Source organism: Plodia interpunctella, chromosome 3, assembly GCF_027563975.2.
Source record: "Plodia interpunctella isolate USDA-ARS_2022_Savannah chromosome 3, ilPloInte3.2, whole genome shotgun sequence".
Taxonomy (NCBI): Eukaryota; Metazoa; Arthropoda; class Insecta; order Lepidoptera; family Pyralidae; genus Plodia; species Plodia interpunctella.
In genome coordinates, this window is record NC_071296.1 from 8,223,607 (window position 1) to 8,243,537 (window position 19,931).

At 35.1% G+C, this 19,931-nt stretch overlaps 1 long non-coding RNA gene across 3 annotated transcripts; it reads right to left on the minus strand.

Moving 5' to 3' along the window:
- Positions 1-11,909: 11,909 nt before the first annotated feature.
- On the minus strand, positions 11,910-19,223 carry LOC128683599 (uncharacterized). Of its 3 annotated transcripts, none has more exons than XR_008406307.1 (3): positions 19,193-19,223; positions 13,191-13,350; positions 11,910-12,118 (listed from the first exon to the last, which is right to left on the minus strand). It is a non-coding gene; the product is annotated as an uncharacterized LOC128683599 (long non-coding RNA). The 3 variants fall into 3 exon arrangements; XR_008406306.1 differs by lacking the exon at positions 19,193-19,223 and adding an exon at positions 18,907-19,164; XR_008406308.1 differs by lacking the exon at positions 19,193-19,223 and adding an exon at positions 16,037-16,181.
- Positions 19,224-19,931: the final 708 nt, after the last annotated feature.

Sequence of the window (19,931 nt, forward strand, 5' to 3'; positions counted from 1 at the left end):
TTACTCTCGTCTTTCAACTTCCCGCTATTCTCATGTTACGCAATTACGGTTTTTTATTATTTTCATTCATTCCGATGTTACGGCGCATTTTAATCGGCTCCTGGGCCATTCATTTTGTCCGGGCCCCGTCAACCGAGACGCGCTTGTGTAATGTTCCGGTCCTCTATCTGTCTCCCTTCATCCTTATTCATCCACTATCTCTTTCTCGTTCTAAACACCGCATGGTTCCTTTGTCGTTCCGAGGCGATTAGGGGAACTTGGCACGTTCCTGAGAAATCGGCAGATGTTTAGAACTTTTCGGCTGTTGTTTGCTCTGCTGGTAGAACTCCTGATAATGTTAACAATCCCGACTTAACTCAGATTACTGGCCCCTCAATGGCTTATAAAACTTTTTACCTGAAGATTTTTGGTAAATATCAATGTTTTTTTAGGTATTCAAGGATAAGGTTGCAAATAAAAATACGATTTCAAATATAACCCTGCCCGTGCCGCATCTGTCTGACGCAAATAAGTAGGTATAAAACTTACACGAAAAATATGAATGACGTCGTAATTTTTATTGAATAGGATTGAATACAATTCATCAAAAGTCTTAGCCGATCGAGTAGGTAGAAGTTGTATGATTAATCAAATGTAAAATAAATAAATATCAAAACGTAATATATTAACGCCTCCCGGTGAGCATAATGGTACACCGCCCACCCACAGAGGATCCCCTCTCAAACAATTTCGTTTCATGGATTCCGAGAAATCTAAATACACTTTATGTAAGTAAACATTTACGACACTAATTTATTTTCGTATCTTACTATAAAAAAATAGCAATTAGTGTAATCATTAGTATGATAATAATAAGTTAGTAGTAGTAGATAAGTACATAATAGTAAGGTACATAATCATCCTCAAATTATAGATTCGTGTCCAAAGCTAACTTTACTATTTTCCCTCTCTAGTATGTTCGGTAGTTATTGTTCTGAGCCAAAATATTCCTTTTCTTCTTTTTGTTTGCATTACGAACCAACATTCCGGAAAACGCAGCGCAGGCGTAAACCGTACCGTCATGTATTTTAAAACCGAGCAGCGCTCGTCCGTGTTCGGCGACAAACGAGCTCTTCTCGATCTCTGTCGCCCTGGTAGTTGTCACCAGTTTCGATTGAGCATTTGTCGCGATATTAATTAACTTTTTTCTTTTTTTAACACAGACGAGCGTGGTCATAAAACAATGTTGTCGTCGTTTGAGCTTGGGATGTCTTTTGTCGGTCCTTTGTGAGCATTTCTTAGCTTCTCATCATAATTAATGTTTTTTTTGTTTGATGGAATATTTTTTCTCAACGCTCTGTTAATCTTTAAGTGTAGTATCACTGTGTATGTATTTCTGTTTTACCGACTGGAACTTGATTTGATTTTAGTAACCACTAAGTTGATATTAATGGTGCTGGATCCGTAATTTTCATCATTTTTTTCTTCTACATAGCAATCTTTGGTCACCCTTGTCACTCCTTGTTGTAACTAATCTAATATTAACCTTAAATAAATTAATGTGAATCAAATTGTAGCTTGTTATCTATTAAAACTTAACCTCTAAATTTAATAACAATTGAGATATTTAAGTAGATCCTAAAGTTCACATAACTACGTACATATTATTTACGTTTCTGTATTCAAATATACTACAATAAATATTTACAGAACAGCGCCATAAATAGCCAAAGTTGTTGTTAAAGTTTCAAGTGCTGTTAATATATTGCGCAAGTGCTCCTCAAACTTTGCAGACGGGAAGTTTGAAGTTGTAAAACTCGACTGTTGCAAGTTAGCGGGTGAAGTAACGAACAAATAATATGCAAACTTTATTTCCTACAACTTATGTTCTGACGATGAAGTGGAAGAAGTGGAGGAATTGGAGAACAATAGAGAGAACAATAGAAGGAACTCCACCGACAAGAGCCTCGCTCTTTTCACTCTTTTCATATTGATGATCTTAATTATACAATAGGACATGTTGTTATATTTTTCAACATAATCACAGGTTGTAATGATATTATTTTATCCCGTACAATATTTATCTTTTCAGCATGCGAAAGTTACGTACCATTTTATAGTCGTATCTCTTTTCCTCAAGTCAACCAGGGCCTACAAGAGATTGAACTATAAATACTAGCAGCATTTAGTACATTTTTATAGTTGTCATTGTTTTAAATTGTGTATTTTGTCTTGTCTTTGGTACAATATAATAAAGTTTTTATACTTACTTTATAATAAAAGGGTAACATGGGTTATGATAACACGGACACAAACACCAACAAATAATAAACACAGACACAAAGCTAACAACAGTATTCACGATTCCACTTTTAATTACACGGAGAGGACAGAAATCCTTTCTGCCTTTTGTGAATACGGATTTTTTTTTCGTTTTATGCGCCTTTGTCTCTTTCACGTGAAAATGCTTTTAGCTGTGCTTTTAGTTAGATGGAAGTTTATTGTAGATTGTAGACTTAACGAATTTTAAATTATTGCAAGCGGTTGAAGCTACATCGAATATGTAGTATTTTTATTCCCTATTTGAGGAAAATCAAGAAAGAATACTTGTTTTGTTCATTAAGCTATGTGTACAAAAATACAATCATAATCATAATATAAAAATATAAAATTACAATAGTCTGTAAGTCCGCATGTTGTATTTAATAACCTAATTTAGTACCTAAATAATATTTCTAGAATACCCGCTTTTACCCGTAATATTATCAACCAACTGGCTACGCCCCGGGCTCCTCTCCCATTGGAATTCCGGCATAAAAAGTACCTTTTGTACTATTTCAGTACGTATTCTGCCTGTGTACCAAATAACATCGAAATCTGTTCAGTAGATTTAGCGTGATTGTCTAAGAAACATCCACACGCAATGCCAAATTTTGGCATTTATAATATTAGATTAAAAATCTTTATTGATTCATTAAGCTTACAATTAATTTATAATGAGTCAAAACGAATTATAAAATAAATGTTAAAACTAAAATGATCACGTAAAAACAATGTAGTCTAAAATTAAATTTAAGATTAGCCCTAAAGTTGTAGGTAATATACCCACTAGCTCGGTCACTATTAGGCACTTTACAAACTTTGGCACAGAACAAGACAAAACATACCTAATGTTTTACGCACACATAACAACGCATTGGTTTGGTACTCTTTGGGTTGTTGTGGCGCTGCAGCGCGTTCGCAGAGGAGGTGTGGACACAGAAGTATCGTATGTCCGCCGATATAATGCGTTGCGCTTCCATGTTGGTGCTACTGCAGTCCACTCGCAATAATACTGAAAGTTTTTGCAGACCGATGGGAATCATTCATTTCAAACACTGTGGAGATAAAATTCAACGTTCATCGATTAATGTATTTTCTTTAATATACGTTTGAATTAAGTATTTGTATCACAGCACTTTCTTCACCAGTAAAGGTTGATGGATGAAATGCTACCTCTTGTAAGTATTATGTAGCAGATGCATTATCTCCCATCTTTCTACCTACATTTCGTTTTTCTTCGTCCTCCAATTTGCCCCGATTAACAAATACCTAAGTAATTTTATTATATTCTATTCTGTTTCAGCGTTTTACGTATTACTTTAATGAGTCTTTAAATATATGAAGAACCTGGTGTCAGAAACATAATTCTTGAATTTATCCTACAATGTTTTTTACCTACTATTTAGCTATGTTCTTACTGAATTGATGAATTAAAATTGTGTGATGCTTATATATTTTGAGATAAAAGAAAATCTTTGTTATATTATTTAAATTTAGATAACAAACTATAGTTACTGCAGAAAATTCATGGACAAGACGTGGACATTGATACTACCTACATTTTTGTTATGACAAAACCGAATATTTTATGTGTAGGTAAACGGTACTTACACAAAGATTCGAAGAAGATCTATACAAATCGAAAGATTTGATTTGTATACTGGGTAAACATAGCGTATAGGTGTAATAAACATAATAGGGTTAAATCAATCCATCCGATCTACGCAGAGGCATGTTAACCCGCAAACGGTGAACAGATAAAGACGGCCCTAATTGACGACGTGGCTCTTCGCGGCGAGACATTTAGCTCAACCACTACTATCTACTGTAGTGGAAAATAGAACTTATCACATTCAGGATTAGATTGAAAATGGAATGTTCAGCTCCATTGCGTCATTACGCGGTGCGAGGTAATTTGAAGCCGTATGGTAAAAGCGGTAAACATATGATTTATGTCACAGCTGCGCTAGTGTGCTCAGTGCACTTGTGTGCGCGTCAATAATATCACGCATGCGCTGTAACGCTTACCGCCATCTGTTGACAGCCACGTGGTTATCAGAGAGGCGCGCAGGCGCGATTTGATCGATCCCGCGCATGTTGTCACCTTGACTGGTTAATAGATTCATAAACACGGACGCAGTAGTCAGTAGGTATGCTGCGTTCGTAAAACCGATGTCTAGCTGTGCCGACAACGTATATTATTTTCACCTTTGCCATATGAGAGGTAACATTCTGCGTTGTTCAACACGCATTCGCAATTAGAAACTTATGTGAGATGTAAATTATGAGACGTTATGGTATAATATGCATAATTTATTTTAAAAAATACCTATTTCGATACAGCTACAGATACTTCATACAGTATCACGTCAAAACCCGGGTTTTACGGGGTAAACAGAGCAAAAACTATCAAAACTCAAAGAGATACGAGTGACGTAATCTTCAACAGCAGAGTTTGCTACTGTTATTGACAATAATATTGAAACTCCTCAACATTTAAACGATGACTTGGACCACAGCTCGGGAAGGTAATGTACCTATTACCTTCCCGAGCTACCTAGGTAGATACCTATCTAGTTCTTGTCATTAGACAAATCATAAGAAAGTCCAAAAATTTCCATTGATTTTAAATAACTAGAGTAGGTATACATAGGTACTCTTGGACAGACTTGGTTTATAACAGTCGCTTAGGTTATAACCATACTTTATTAGTTTTGTTTTGCTTTCTTCCACAGATAGACACGATCTTTTTTTATTAGAACTGTTCAACTCCCTTAGGCGTAAATTTACTAAAGATTTTTGGTTCGTCCACATTTCGCAAGGTACCTATTTAAAACTTTCTAAATTTAAGACGAAGATTTGGAACAAAATGTGCAACAAAAAAAATCAAGTAAAGAATGTAATCTATCATCATACTAATAAAAAATAAAATGTAAACTGTCTTTAAACAGAGAGTAGGACTTCAACTAAAGTTACAATTTGTACCTAACACGTAAACAACGCGAGCGTTAAAAATGTTCTACCAATCCCACGTTTATATATTCCTACAATTAAAAATTATATACAATAACAACAGGTTGCAGTGACACCACAGTACCAAGCTTTCATAAAAATGAGGAGAAAAACGTACCCAGTCAAATAAAAAGACGAGAGGACCGCGCCACATGGCTTCAAAATGCTGCTCAACGGCAGAAGTTACGACATTTAGACAAGCAGTTTTGACACCACGATACTAAGATATCATAAACACAGACTAGTAGAGAAAATATATAAACTAACGAAAAAGGTCTGCTGTATAAAAAAAAACTGCATGTTCTACAGAATACAGGTTGTAGTGACACAAATGTACTAAGATCCCATAGATTCGAAGTTGTGTAAAAAATATGGACCAAGATTTTCCACCATGTGATACGAGCACGATACGAGTTTCACAAAACAAACCAAATGACAACGTAACAGGTAGTCGTGACACCGAAGTACCAGGGCATTAGAGATGCGTGGTGGTTTAGGAACGGACTGCTTCACTAGCTAATAGAATAGAGCGAGGGCCCGCCCACGAATCCCCTCCACTCATGGGATTTTTTGATGTGGCGGTAGATTGTGTTGTATTTGCTACCTTATACATTGAAACCTGATATTTGAATTTCTGTTGTGATAATGATAAATGTGTTAAGGATAAAAACAAACATATTCGATGTTGCAATTTGAGGTTTAGAAAGGAAAGGATGACTAATATTAACCAGTATTAGTACTAACCTATTTTATGTCTTTGCGTTGGGTATTCTAAAGACTTCTTATATTTTAGTAAGTACTGATCCTGAACTCACATTGACTATTTTATTTGCTACTATTTGAAGGAATCATTAGCGCCCGGATCATTAAAATACCGAACTTAGGCATTTTAATCGTATCATATTCGGGATTCTGAAAGATTTTAGGACAGCCGACCGACCTACGTAAGTACCTACTTGCTTCTACAGACGAATTTCGAAAGCCTCCACGCAGATCAAATTTTGGAATAAAAGTAATTACAATAAATACAGTTACAGGTCTTTTGTAAGTACCTACTTTGTGACAACGACTCAATAATCCCTGACTGCATAGCCATAGCTTGGCGGATGCGTTTCGCCTTTAGCAAGCCCGTCGAACAACTTTATGAATCACATATAGGTAGGTAAGAAGGTAGGTAGGTAAGGTAAGTCACTGATTTAGTGAGTTTAATCGTGGACAACATAGGTATACAATAAGATGGCACACGAATACTTAACTGCAAAAAAAGTTTATTCGCGACAATAGATCAAAAGCAGGCTCGTGGTGATTGGTGCAAAAATATGATCGTGGTGCATCAAGCTGTACCTAAGTACTTATTTAACATCTACACAATACAAATACCTGGGTAAGTGCGAAAGCCTTTACATCGAGGTTTCGTACTTGGTAAACCTTTCTGCGATACCTCTACCGATATTTCGTTGCATCGAAAAACTTTAGTGTGAACGATTCTACTACGACATAACATACTGCGATGGCTTGTTTTGTTATTTTGGTACCGCGAATACTTCGAACTACTATTTATTTATATTAGATATCGCCGCAAGATTGTTTAAATCTGGTATAAAAACACTCATAATGCTGTATGTAGGCTGGATGTAGCTGCGTGTCCCAGACGAATAGGATTTCAGGGGGACCTGTTGAAATATTACTTTCGCAAGAACTCTTTGGTATCTACCATCATTGTATTAACACCTATAGTACCATATTAACATTTCAAATAAACCAATATTATTTAAATACATATTAACGGATAGGTACAGCACGAAACGTTTTCAATTAATGTAAAACTGATGTTTTAAAGATCTTACAGTCGCCGTGGTCGCAGCCACTCTGGATACTTATTTGCTGTGCGAAGTTGTGGTGATGGATGTAGTTTTTCAACAGTAACACTATTAGGTATATACCCGCCTATACCCGCCCTAAACAGTTTTAGCTCAAAACACGTAAGTTTAAAAATGCGACAAACTTAACGCTAGTAAATAAATAAATTCGCTGCCCATCTAAAAATGTTTTACCAAAAATTTGACCAAAAAATGTTTCTCGTGAAAATCAAATCTCCAAGATTTGATTTTGACACATTGACATGTTGATTGGAGGTCCTGTTTCGATTTACATTAAAGAATCACATTCGAAATTAAAAAAGGGCGTGTCAGTCGTCTGGCAGACTTGGAGTCTGTTGGGTAAGAAGTTTGGAAGGGCCTTCGAAGGGCGGGGCGGGGCGGGGCGAGACGCCTCGCGCCGCCCCGCGGGAGTGGCCCTGCGTCTGCGTGCACGCCCCGCCACCGGACCTTGGTAGCATTTTTTTTACTTTTATTTTTACCAGCCAGTTCTTCGAATTCCTCGCGTTCGATATTTTAAAAAAGATCTCGTATATTTAGTACTTTTTTAGTATATATATTAGGTTTTGTAAGAACTGGTTTCAAAAATCATGTTATTGCTGTGGACTTTTCACTTTTAATTTTTTACCCTTATGGTTATTATTAGAAAGTGATTCATGACTACTTATCCACGAAAACTGTAGACGCAATTACGTGGTACGACGTGTTTTATGTTTCATAGTAGCCTGTTTTTACGATGACGCGATGGATCTCATCGTGAACAAGTTATAGCGCATTCATCTATTTTCGAAGAGAAAATTTCAATAGGTACGCTCTCGCCGCGGTGAAGAAATTGGGGTTTACATAATACATACCCCTAAGGTATTGTTATGCCAGCACAACGCTCTCGCCGACGCGAATGCGTGAACATTTGCATAGTATGAATGCTATTTACCACAATGAAAACCTAGTTCGGCAGCTTTTGCAGTGAGAAAGATCAGACAGTGTACAAACATCGAAACAGCTAGGCTCGTGTATTACAGCTACTCTCATAGCATAATGTCTTACGGATTATTGTTATGGGGTAATGCAGCTGATATAGGAAAAATTTTTGTTTTACAGAAACGAGCAATTCGTTTTATTTACGGGCTTAAGCCACGGGATTCCTTGCGACAATTATTCAAATCGATAAATATTATAACGGCTTCATCTCAGTACGTCTTCGACGTACTTATTTTTGTTAAATCTAACTTACACCTGTATAAAACATTGAGCGATGTTAACAGTGTGAACACTCGTAATAGGCATTAACTTTGTATGAACAGATTCCGACTTAAAAAGGTTAGGCGGTCTTTCGTGGGTCAAAGTGTAAAATTGTTCAATAAACTCCCTATAGAGACTATTAACTTGCCAATGCCAAAATTTAAATCATAGATTAAAAATGCTTTAATGGCTAATGCTTATTACACAATTAGCGACTATTTAAATGATAAAAAACCTTGGACCCTTCCTAAAACTTCTACCTCTCACACTTGATCTTACCTTTTTATAATTATTTATATATTTTCTTGACGTGTTTATTGCATATATTTTGACATTTACTTGTAAAACATATACGTGATTTGTGATCGTCAAGTGTCTGAAAGTAACATAGGTATCTATTATGTTAGATTATGGAGATCGAGTACGTCATGCACACTCAAATGGTCAAACCGGTAGCGGCGTCGTGGATCGGGTCGGGAAGTTCCCTCTATTGTGGTTGAGCTTCGTAATAGCTGACTCACGCGTCAATTCGTGAACGGGTGCTGCCGGGAGGAACTGGTCAGCTCTATCTTTAATTAAAAGTTTTTTTTGTTTGGTTAATTATACATATATATATATATATATATATATATATATATATATATATATAGGTATATATATATTTTCCTTTCATCAGCACTTGATCACAATCATAATATGTTTCAGTATACCTTTTGACCATGTGCCTACTTTATTGTGTACTTACATTGTTAAATAACTGATAAAAAATTATACATAAATTTATATTTAAAAAATGGTAAGCCCTTCTGGCATAATAAGGACCACTGTTTGAATGAGTTTCTTTCGGCATTTCTTCTCAGCAGTGGTCGTTCCGAAATGCTAGTAGTTTGTAGCTTTGGTAAACATCATTTAATTTAGAATATGACGTGAAAAAGTGCCTGTGAAGGCCTAATTTCTGAATAAATGATTTGATTTTGATTTTTGATTTTGAAAAACCAGCAATTTATACATAATCTGATAAAGTTTGGCAAACTGTTCGACGACAGCGTGGACCCGGCATTAGACTGTTTTTCCATCCACTCTGTAATATTTTTGAAATCAAGACCTAGGTACGCATTGCATAATGTGCAATAATTAAGCATGAAGTTCATATATAACTACTTTCAGATATAGGTATAGAAGTAAGTATTTATCACGTCTTTGTTCCTTACGGGGCAGACTTAGGTACTTACCTCTAGTTGAATGACAAGTTTATTTGTGGAATTGAAATTCTGAAATAAATAGAGACAGATTGTCAGTCTCCAGTTTATAGCTATCCCTTGATTGACTTTCGTAAATAACTTCGACGTCTATGTCTTGCTTTGTCTCATATCAATAATGTTATTTGAACGTGTTGTTCAATTGCACTTTAAAACAAATTTAAGATGAATACCAGTGCTAAGAAAAAAAATATTGTCAGCTATTTAGATATTGTTTTTATAATCAAAAATTATTCTATGAATATTTTTTTATTAGCAAATTACATTTAAATATTCAAATTACGAAGTTCTTTATAGCAATTGTCGTGTTTTACTCTCTAGGGTGTGGGTGGCGGTGAAGGGCGACGGGCGCAGCCCCATGACACCCAGTATGCAGGTCCAAATATACGGAACCACGCTTGTAATGCAGGACACGTGTTGGGGACGCCAAAATACTGGATTCAGTTGGGAGTTTGAATAGGTACTTATAGGGAATTTTATGACTTAGTTTGCCGGTTTATAAAGACATTTATCAAACAACGATATTTACATCAAGATGCAAACTTTAAATCAACTTGTACCTACGTTCGGTCGGGATCTTGCAGTTAAGTTTTGAAGCAGATATCTTCGATTTAGCTGAAAATTTGTACACACGTTTAATTTGGATGACAATGCATTATTATGATAAGCATGACCGACCTGAACGGCTCCCGACGTAGGGAACTCGTCAACGGTTTACCTCACGGACATGATATTTTCAGAAGATCTTTCAATAAAAAAAAAATGTTTTTTTTTGTGAAAATGTACTTCAAACTGGGTCAGGTACTTACTTAGACTCAGTTTTAAGATTGACGCCAAAAATGTACATTTTTGGCGTCAATAAAGTGATCTAGTTCGAGGGTGCACTATCAGGTCATGCTTATCATAATAATGCATTGTCATCTACTGTTTTCTCGTATTTTAATTATGTTACCTCCAACTCCGACTAGAGTTTTCACAAGAATTGACAATAAATTACTAAAAAAGCATGGGGCATGGTAGTGGTGGAAGACGAAACACTAAAGTACTTCGAGTAGGTATTTCGTCTCCAGCAACGCAGAAAAACATGAAATTACCACGACAAACCAATTTCCACACAAATGTCTTGGATTAAAGAAATTTCTTTTTGTAATCTGAGACAATTAAAAAAATAGCTTGGCATAGGTATATTGACTAAACCAGCATATACACTACATAGTAGAGGTACCTATAACTGAGTAAATTCATTTGTTCAATAAAGTATTGTTAAATTGTATACAATATAACAATACTTTATTGAACAAATGAATAAAGTATAAGTATAAGTATTGTTATATTGTATACAATATAACAACACTTTATTGAACAAATGAATTTACTCAGTTATACATAAATAGATACAATATATACCTATCACAAATGGTTAAAAATAAAACCGGCCTTATCGAAATTTCTTGGCAACCTTTTGGGAAATAGCTAAACGAGAAAGTATCGAGGAGCGGGTCGTATGAAACTGCAACAATAAAATATCTAATACAATAACAGTTAACAGCTATAATTATACAATATCAAATATTAGTTTTTTTTGACAGTTTAAAAGTTAAAAAAAATATCTCAATATCGCACGGGTTTTGCAAAATCCACAGACAATCAAAGACACCCCATTTATAATAACTACCGCATTAGCAATGCGCGACACATCTTCCCTCCACCCCTCTGTGAGTGGCACCCTAAGGGATGTTAGATAAATATAATTATTATTGACATGCTGCGGCGGACGAGGGATTATTTAAAGGGATGATCATTTCTGATTGAGGACCATCTGAGACGGATTTTCAGAAACTGACACTAATATTGCTTGATTTTTTGGGTTCATATGTTTTAAATTTAACTTCAACCACGATTTTTATGTTATTCACTTTAAAAAAATATGTACCTAGTTACTTCTTAGCGAATAAATAATTTCGATATTTTGAGTTTTATAAATATTTATATAACTACTTACTTAGAAATATTATTAAGTTTGAATGTTTATGACAGTAAATCCTTGTAATACCTAAGTATACCCAAGATTAAATATTACGGGAATAAATAAAAAAACCTATTTACCTACGACATTTGTTTTTGACATTTCAAAAGTCCAAAAGGTTTCTGAGAAAATATTTACAATTATAGAAAATGAAAAACAAGTTGAATTCTTAATTGATAATTTTATTGGGACGATAACCCGTATTTAAAACAAATACATTGAATAGCTTTAATTTGAATGAAAACAAATTCCAATTTTGAATTGTAACTTAAATCATTTCGATATTTAATTTAAATTTTGAATTTGGAAGCGGAATACGGCAGTAGCAGCGCAGCGGTATAGGCCTAAACGAGCCGCGTTCTATGCGCCCTGCTGCGCGCCTGGTACTCGGCACCCGTTATCTGGCGGAAATAAAACGTGTGTGGTTATTCGACTACTTCTCTACTAACCAATTATAAATATCACATAACTCTGGCCAATTCATTTTATGTGTTATTTATAGAGAAGTAAATGCCGTTCTTCTGATTTTAAAACGAGTTTTGTGGCTGGAAAGTTGAAATGATTTTAGTGGCTTTTTATGTCGCTCTACCGGGGAGCTCTACAGTATTTGTTCGCCTTTAGTATTATTTAAAAATCTAATAACACTTATCTTTTAGTTTTTGTAGGTTGAAGTAGGTGATGAAAAACCTTACAGGTTTTTCTTCATTTTGCCTCGTAAAAAAATAAGTAAAATTAATAGAGTAAATTCCAGGAGAACATATTTTTAGCATTATTTCAAGGTAGTGTAATTATTTAAAAAATAACTAACCGGAAAAATGCGAAAAATCAAAACTTTGAACATTTTCCCGGTTACTTCCTCATAGAGCGTCACGAACTTAGACATAATAGGTAGGTACCTATGTAAAACTTGAATGCTATTTCCACCTTTTTCTCCAGTCCGAACGGTTTACAGTTTCTAACCACGGTACGCATGGATATGCGTAAAATTATTTGCTAATTTTAAGGAGGATTCCTTGAAGTTAGTAAACAATTTTAAGGCTTGGCCATTCTCTTTATACTTTTCCACCCTATCCTAGGTTGATCATCTTCATCGCGTTATCAGTGAAACATCAGCACAAGTAAAGAAGAAATCCTCTTGCACTTAAAGTGTAAAAAAGATCTCTATGTTTATTGATCATAGGATGGGTTGCATCGTCAACTTTGACGGCATCTTTAACGATAGTGCAGAAAAACGCAAAGCACGCCATTTTGTCTGAATGTCAGCGGTGCGCCAATTAATATCAACGTCATTTTGATGGTGCAACTCATCCAAAAACTTCTGGTCTTATTAAATTTTGTCCGTCGCGTCAAATCCTTCACTTCTTGTGATAGGCACATGATTTCGGAACTGACTACACACGTTGTCACACGACTGGTCGGACTATGGAGTTGGACCAAGTTTTCATTAGGAAACTCCGACCTCTTGTCCCTTACCAAATCCCGATGGGGATATGCGGGGCCGGCGCATAATGTTTTTCTCCTTCCACAACTGTCTGTTTCCAGTCATACCTTCATTAACATTAAATTCCTAACAATCTCCTTCTATTATTTCTTCTGTCTTTCTCTTCATCCATCACTTTTGCTGATACTGCGACTGCAACAATAAAATACTTAGTACTTAGTACATTATTCCTAATGTAATGTAATATATAATAAAAGTGGTGGTGTGGTGTACCTAATGGTTAAGACGCCAGCCTGTGGATCGAAAGGTCCCAGGTTCGAATCTACTCGTGTTACATTAGTTTGTATACCAATCAGAATCATGTATAGTTGTTTTCATCGACCACCACTTGCTTCCGGTGAAGGAAAACATCGTGAGGAAACCTGCACACTGGTTGATTATTAACTTGTGTGTGAAATGGAGAAGGCAATGGCAAACCACTCCATTACTAATGCCAAAAAATTTGTTGTGTGTGTATAATTCTACGTAATGTCCACGACCCTCAGCCATGAAGAATACGACTATGAAAAAGAATATATACTATTTACATTATATCAAACTGTAATGTTTAACTTGGATTGAAAGTTCCATTTTGTTCTGAACGTATTCTGAAAAGACTTGTATGTACTCTATAAAGCCACACATATTTTCTATTTATAAGAAAAAAAAGTGCATTCCGTATTTGACCTAAGACGCATCAATCAAATATTCACCCAACACATCCTTTCATCGGTCGAGAAGCCGTGATGGCGCGATTTTCATGCAATCGAAATTCACTCCATAATTTCCCCCTATTTTTTTCGCCACATCGATCATGTCCCAAATTTTCGGGAAAAATTGTGGAAAATCTATGAAATTAACTTCGATTACAATCACCTAGGGTGTTCCTGGTGGTTGTCTGCCCTATAGACAGTTTAGTCTGCTGAGAACAGTCTCCGCCGCCAGACTGTTATATTGGTAATGAGGAGAGATGATTTGTTATAGTTTTTACTATAATGTTATACTTGTATTAATCATATTTAGGAACACTGTTCTAGAAAGATTGAGGAGACAAATAAAGATATTTTGATTTCTTTTTTATTTTTTTATTTTTGAATGGTAGTTGAACGACGATAAAAAAAAGTAAAATGTCGAGAAAAACAAATTAGGCCGTGTTTTTCGACTGAAAATGTATGATTGTTGAGGTGATTGCTGTGGCCATTTACTAAGTCTAAAATTACTCCAAATACCAATAAAACCTTAATAAGTATAACATTCGCTATGTGATGTTAGTATAGATTTCGATCCCCACATCTTCGAATTTTGAGATTCTTTTAATATTTGTATTACCAACAGAAAAAAATATAATTGGACAGATAATTACAGAGATTGCGGTGTTTTCACAAAATTATGCATGTAACATGTGATGCGTGGACTCTGACTTATACTAGTATAATCCACAAATATTTATTAAAAACATCAGTACCTACATCCCTACTAAGTAAAATAATCAATTATATGATTTTTTTATATCTGGGGTAGAGTATATTGTACTATAACTATACTACTATATTAGTTGAAAAAGCTGACAATTTGAAAATCTGCAGGTAGAAATTGTGTAAACACCCTGAAAGATGACTCGACATTTTTAATTGCACACGTGTAAAAAACGAAAGGTAAGTAGCTACTTATTCGTTTTAGAAAAGTTCCTACAAAATGAAAACGAGTCTAATCCAACATATAATTTTCCTAATATGGCCGCCCAAATGTGCTTAAAATTAATTATTCAAAAGTGGGATCACGTCCGGTTTTGTTTTTATTGAATTTTAAAAGTAAACTCTTCAATTTTAATTAAATCAGATTAAGATTTCAATAAATTTTCATTTCTTGTTCATTTTACACAAACAAAATAACTAAGCATACGGAGCATATAAAGGTAGATTTGATTCACATTTAGAATTGTATTATCTTCATTTAAATGGGAAATTTAAATTAAGAAGAAAAAAGAACTACTACTTAACCTACTACAAACAGAATATGGCAACATACTCGTAATTCAAAATTGGAATCGAAATAAGAAGGCAGATTTAAAAATCGCCTTCACTACTCAAACATATTACAAGCCTCGAGCGAGTCTGTTGTTAGTGTTCCTTTCTAATTTATTCTCTTTACAAATTCGGCTCGGCGCGCCCGCTTTCTCGCGGGGTCACGACTGTAGGGTTGGCACTATTAAAAGTTTGATTACTCTTAACTTTTTTTCAAACGTTTTTCTCATCTGAACGTGCTCCCGGTTTCTTTCTCAGCCGTATTTACCGTTAAGCTTCGGAGCCTAGGGGCCGCTTTAATTTTTTTTTCACATTTAGTTGTCAGACCATGCATATCCTTCTTTTGTACATCAAGCCGCAGTTTTTAAGTTAGCCATTTTATAGATAAGTCTACAACTTTGCTATCATTCTAAAAGGGAAGTACCTACTTATCTACCAGACAATTAAAACCCATTATAAAATTGGAATGATTTTAGTTACTTCGGCTTTGACGCTTCTGACGAACTTAAATTTTGGTGTTTTTGGTAAATATTCTATAGTAACACCACTCCACTCCCTAATATATGTATAGAAGACTAGCTACGCTGCTGTTGGAATAATAAAATAAATAAGCTCAACATTACAATTATATCGATACCAGCCCTACACAAGTTGCACACCGCATCCGTTCTCTTCTGAATGCACAATAGGAATATCGTCGTCTCCCTCCGGCACATTTATAATTGACATTCTCCGTCTCCCTTTCATCATGACTCGCCGCCGTCGCTGTGACCTTGTAGTCGCGCTTGGCTACACGTCTTAATAATATTACATACATATGAAATAGTCCTCTGCCGCTGTCTATCTGTTCGCGATAAACTCAAAAACTGCTTTACAGATTTTCTTACGGTTTTGGCCAATAGATAGTGTGATTTCTGAGGAAGGTATGATTTATTATGTTTTTACCCGACCGAAGCCGAGACGCGCTGTTAGTAGGTACATAAAATAAAATAAATTTATGGACAGTATGTTGACTTGGAAACCTTGCGATAAGATAATTAATACTGACGTAGGTAGATCTGATAATTACTTTGTGTAAAGTGATCTGATAATTACTTTGAATAATATAATAAAATATTATTAGGTTGTGTCGAATCGTGAACATATTTTTCATGTAAATTAAATAGGTAAACGAGTTATGAGTTGAATAGATGAATTTAGATTATGATACTGAAAGGCTTCAGAGTTTTTATTTCTTTCGTTTTTAGCAAATAAGTTAGCAATATTTACAAAGAAAATCAATTAACTAGCTAGGAAGTCTGTCCTATTATTCCGCCGTAGACTTCAGTTGTTCTCAAGTAAAATTTCCAAAAAATTTACTGCCTGTGACATTTAAAACGTTCTGCTTGACCGAAGACGTCAGAAAAATATTTTCTCCGGCCAACATGTAAACACGGATGCTCCAGAGAAAACGCTAAGAATTCAAGGTTCTAACTTGCAAATAAATTTAAACAAAAAGAAACTCTATGTACCCTAAAATAAAGTATATTTTTAGTAAAGGTTCAGATAGTAGTTAAAGTTATAAATTATTCAGAATCAAATTGGTTCGTGCTCTATTTTTGGCTGCGGTAGGCGGTCGCTCGAATGCAATGTGTTTTTTTTTCTTTTAAGGACTTTTTTATTACCTGGTGCTGGTTCTGCATTTAGCCCGTGCTTCCGGCTATTGTGCCAGAATATTTTTCAATTACTGGTATTCGAAAGTTCTATAAATTTAACGCTAATAGGTTGTGTTTATTATATTTATTATATTGGTTACTAGTGTCGGCACCCATTCCTTCGCTCGTGTAAAACCATAATAAAAAAGTAGCCATGTTACTCCTGAAGGTTTCTTCTATCTCTATGCCAAATTTCACCAAAATCGGTCCAGTAGTGTTTTAAATATACACATTACAAACAAAATTACAATTCTTTTGTCATTATAATATTAGTACCTATGGATAAAAATGGATATTGTGTATAGAATGCAATCGTTGGCGTCGTCATTGTATAAATATTTATTTTATAAAAATGTTTCCTACTTACGACTGCTTTGTTATAATTATAAGAGACTATGTCAAAAGTCCACGAGATGTAAAAGTATGTTCTATAATCAATTTTATTTTATCTAATAAATTCTTCATTTTAATTAAGATTATTATTCCAAAGTAGAATGCTACTTGCGTATTTTGTCATTTCATTTCTCAACCCTCACAAAAAACGAGACAATAGTCATATTACCAACATAATAATACATTATGTAACGTCCTTAAAAAACATTAAACTGAAAAGAACAAAGATCACACGGCAACATTACAAGAGGAATTTTCCATGAGACAATATCAATGCAGTGAATACGATTTCCATATATTGAATACAAAACACAGTTTCGCAAATATTTTCATGTCAATGGAAATCGTTTGAAATACATGTACTCGTAATATCAATTTCTTTCACAAACATACTGTTGTACGCATATTATTATTTTTCAGAAAATAAACGCCTAATAAATCCATAACTTATTCAATTTTCTTGTTTACATTGTACTTATCTATGACATGGCTTCTTCTCCATTGTGCATCGGAAGCCATTAGTTTAGTAGACGATTGATTTCTTTTCGCAGATCCTCGAATTCGAGATGTCTCAGCCGAAAAATGCAACACGACAATATGAGGGTGAGGAAGAGAAAAGTAATGAGGGGTCACTTAGAACCTTCACAAGACTATTTCACTGCATAGAGGCTTTACTATGCTTCCCGGATGGATTGAGTTTCACCAATCGATTACTCGCAGAGTTTAGCTGTGATAACTATTGTGACAATCGAGACTCTGGCGATCGATAATCAAAATTCTAGCGAGTCTTGTCGGTGTATGAACGTATGAAGCGAAGCTGGCTAGCAAAGAATAATAAAAAGAAGACATTATGGTCGGATATCAAACTGTATCTTGTCACCTTCTGAATTTGAAATGACATCACCGTCACCGTGTTCCAATTTCAATCCTCTCAATGTTATTTACTTAATCTTAAGTAAACAGAAAACTGCCAACCTGACAACTACCTGACAACAAACCATCACACAACTTCTCGAAAAATATATACAAGTCGGATTTAAGACCATAAGAAATGTTGACGGTATTCAAAATATGCAATTATTGAAAAGAGAGGGTGAACATGAATTTGTGGAAATATTTGTAGGAAACCTCTTGACGTATGCTCTAGAATTTGCCCAACAACATCTACAGGAATGCTTCAGATAAATGGAACGAGTACTTACCGTATCTAAGAGTATTCAGTAGATAATAATGTAGATGATTATACATAAACTATGAAATACTCATGCTTCTTCTGAAAATATAATTATTACGCGCGATGTTGGTCCAAATCAATATAACTTCGACTCAGGAAATAGGAAGTGCAGTTTTATATAGCATACTAGCGTCCCGTCTCGGCTTCGCTCGGGTACCACCATAATTTAAAAATACCTACGTCACTTATGAAGGTTTCTGAAGATGATTTCTATGAAGGTTGTATGTCTGTGCCAAATTTCATTAAAAAAATGAAACAAAAGTACAAACATTTTCTCTTAATATTATTAGTATGGATGAATAGCAGGTCTTCCACCTTGTTATACATCCGTACTTATATTATTAAGAGAAAATTTATAAAGTACCTGCGACCAGTCCCGGGCTTCGCTGGGGTTCTAAAACCATAATAAATTGTACACCTCAACCTTCCTCAGAAATCACACTATCTATTACTGAAAACCATACAAAAATCCGCCCGACAGTTTTTGAGCTTATCACGTTCATGCAGATAGACGCGACGAGTGGTTTTATAATTGACCTAAGTAAGATTTGAAATAAGGATTTTTTAAATTGCACTACTCAACGATTATTGCACTTCAATTCCATGGACTTTGAAGAAAGCAATAAAGATTCAGATGATGAGTTACTTACAAGACACAATTGCTTCAATTTCAGAACAAAATGTATCATGGTGACTCGGTAAATTCTGACCTAGTGACGCCATCTGTCGAAATAAATACGAACTTCTTCACAACGCTTCTCTATGATTGGTTGGATCTGACGTCGTCGTCACCTTGACAGCCGAGACGGGAGATAGAACTGTACAACAAGTGCGAGAGAGATGAAATGACAACAAACGCAGTCTCCATCGATTCGGAGGTCAGTCGGCGCATGTCAAGTGCACTCTGATAAAAATAAATTGAGTGCTGTATTGCAGACTTGTCTCTGCTTTTATTGTTGTACGATTCATTAAGTTTTATAGGATTCTGTAGATAAATGTTTTTATTACTAAGCTAACGCTTCCGTCAGGCATGACATTGGTAATTCTACAGCTACCGCTGATTCGGAATTCAGTTGATTCTGTTCAACAGCGTTAGTTTTTATACTTACGAGTTATATCGAATAATGTTTAATACTTATACCATACTGGTGATTAAAATTTCCAACTTTAAATAATATGCTAACTTTAAGTCAGTTTCGCAGTTTGGATGGGTTTTGCCAAGAATCTAGTTAAAAAGTACTTAGATATAGCATGTCTTGTGGTGTGTGGTTCTCCAATTGGGAGATTCTTCTTCTTATTTCGAGTATGTTATGCTACCACTGGTGTCTAATTTTATACAAGTCGCCTGAAGGTATCAGACATGACTTTTACGACTACCGACCGACAAGT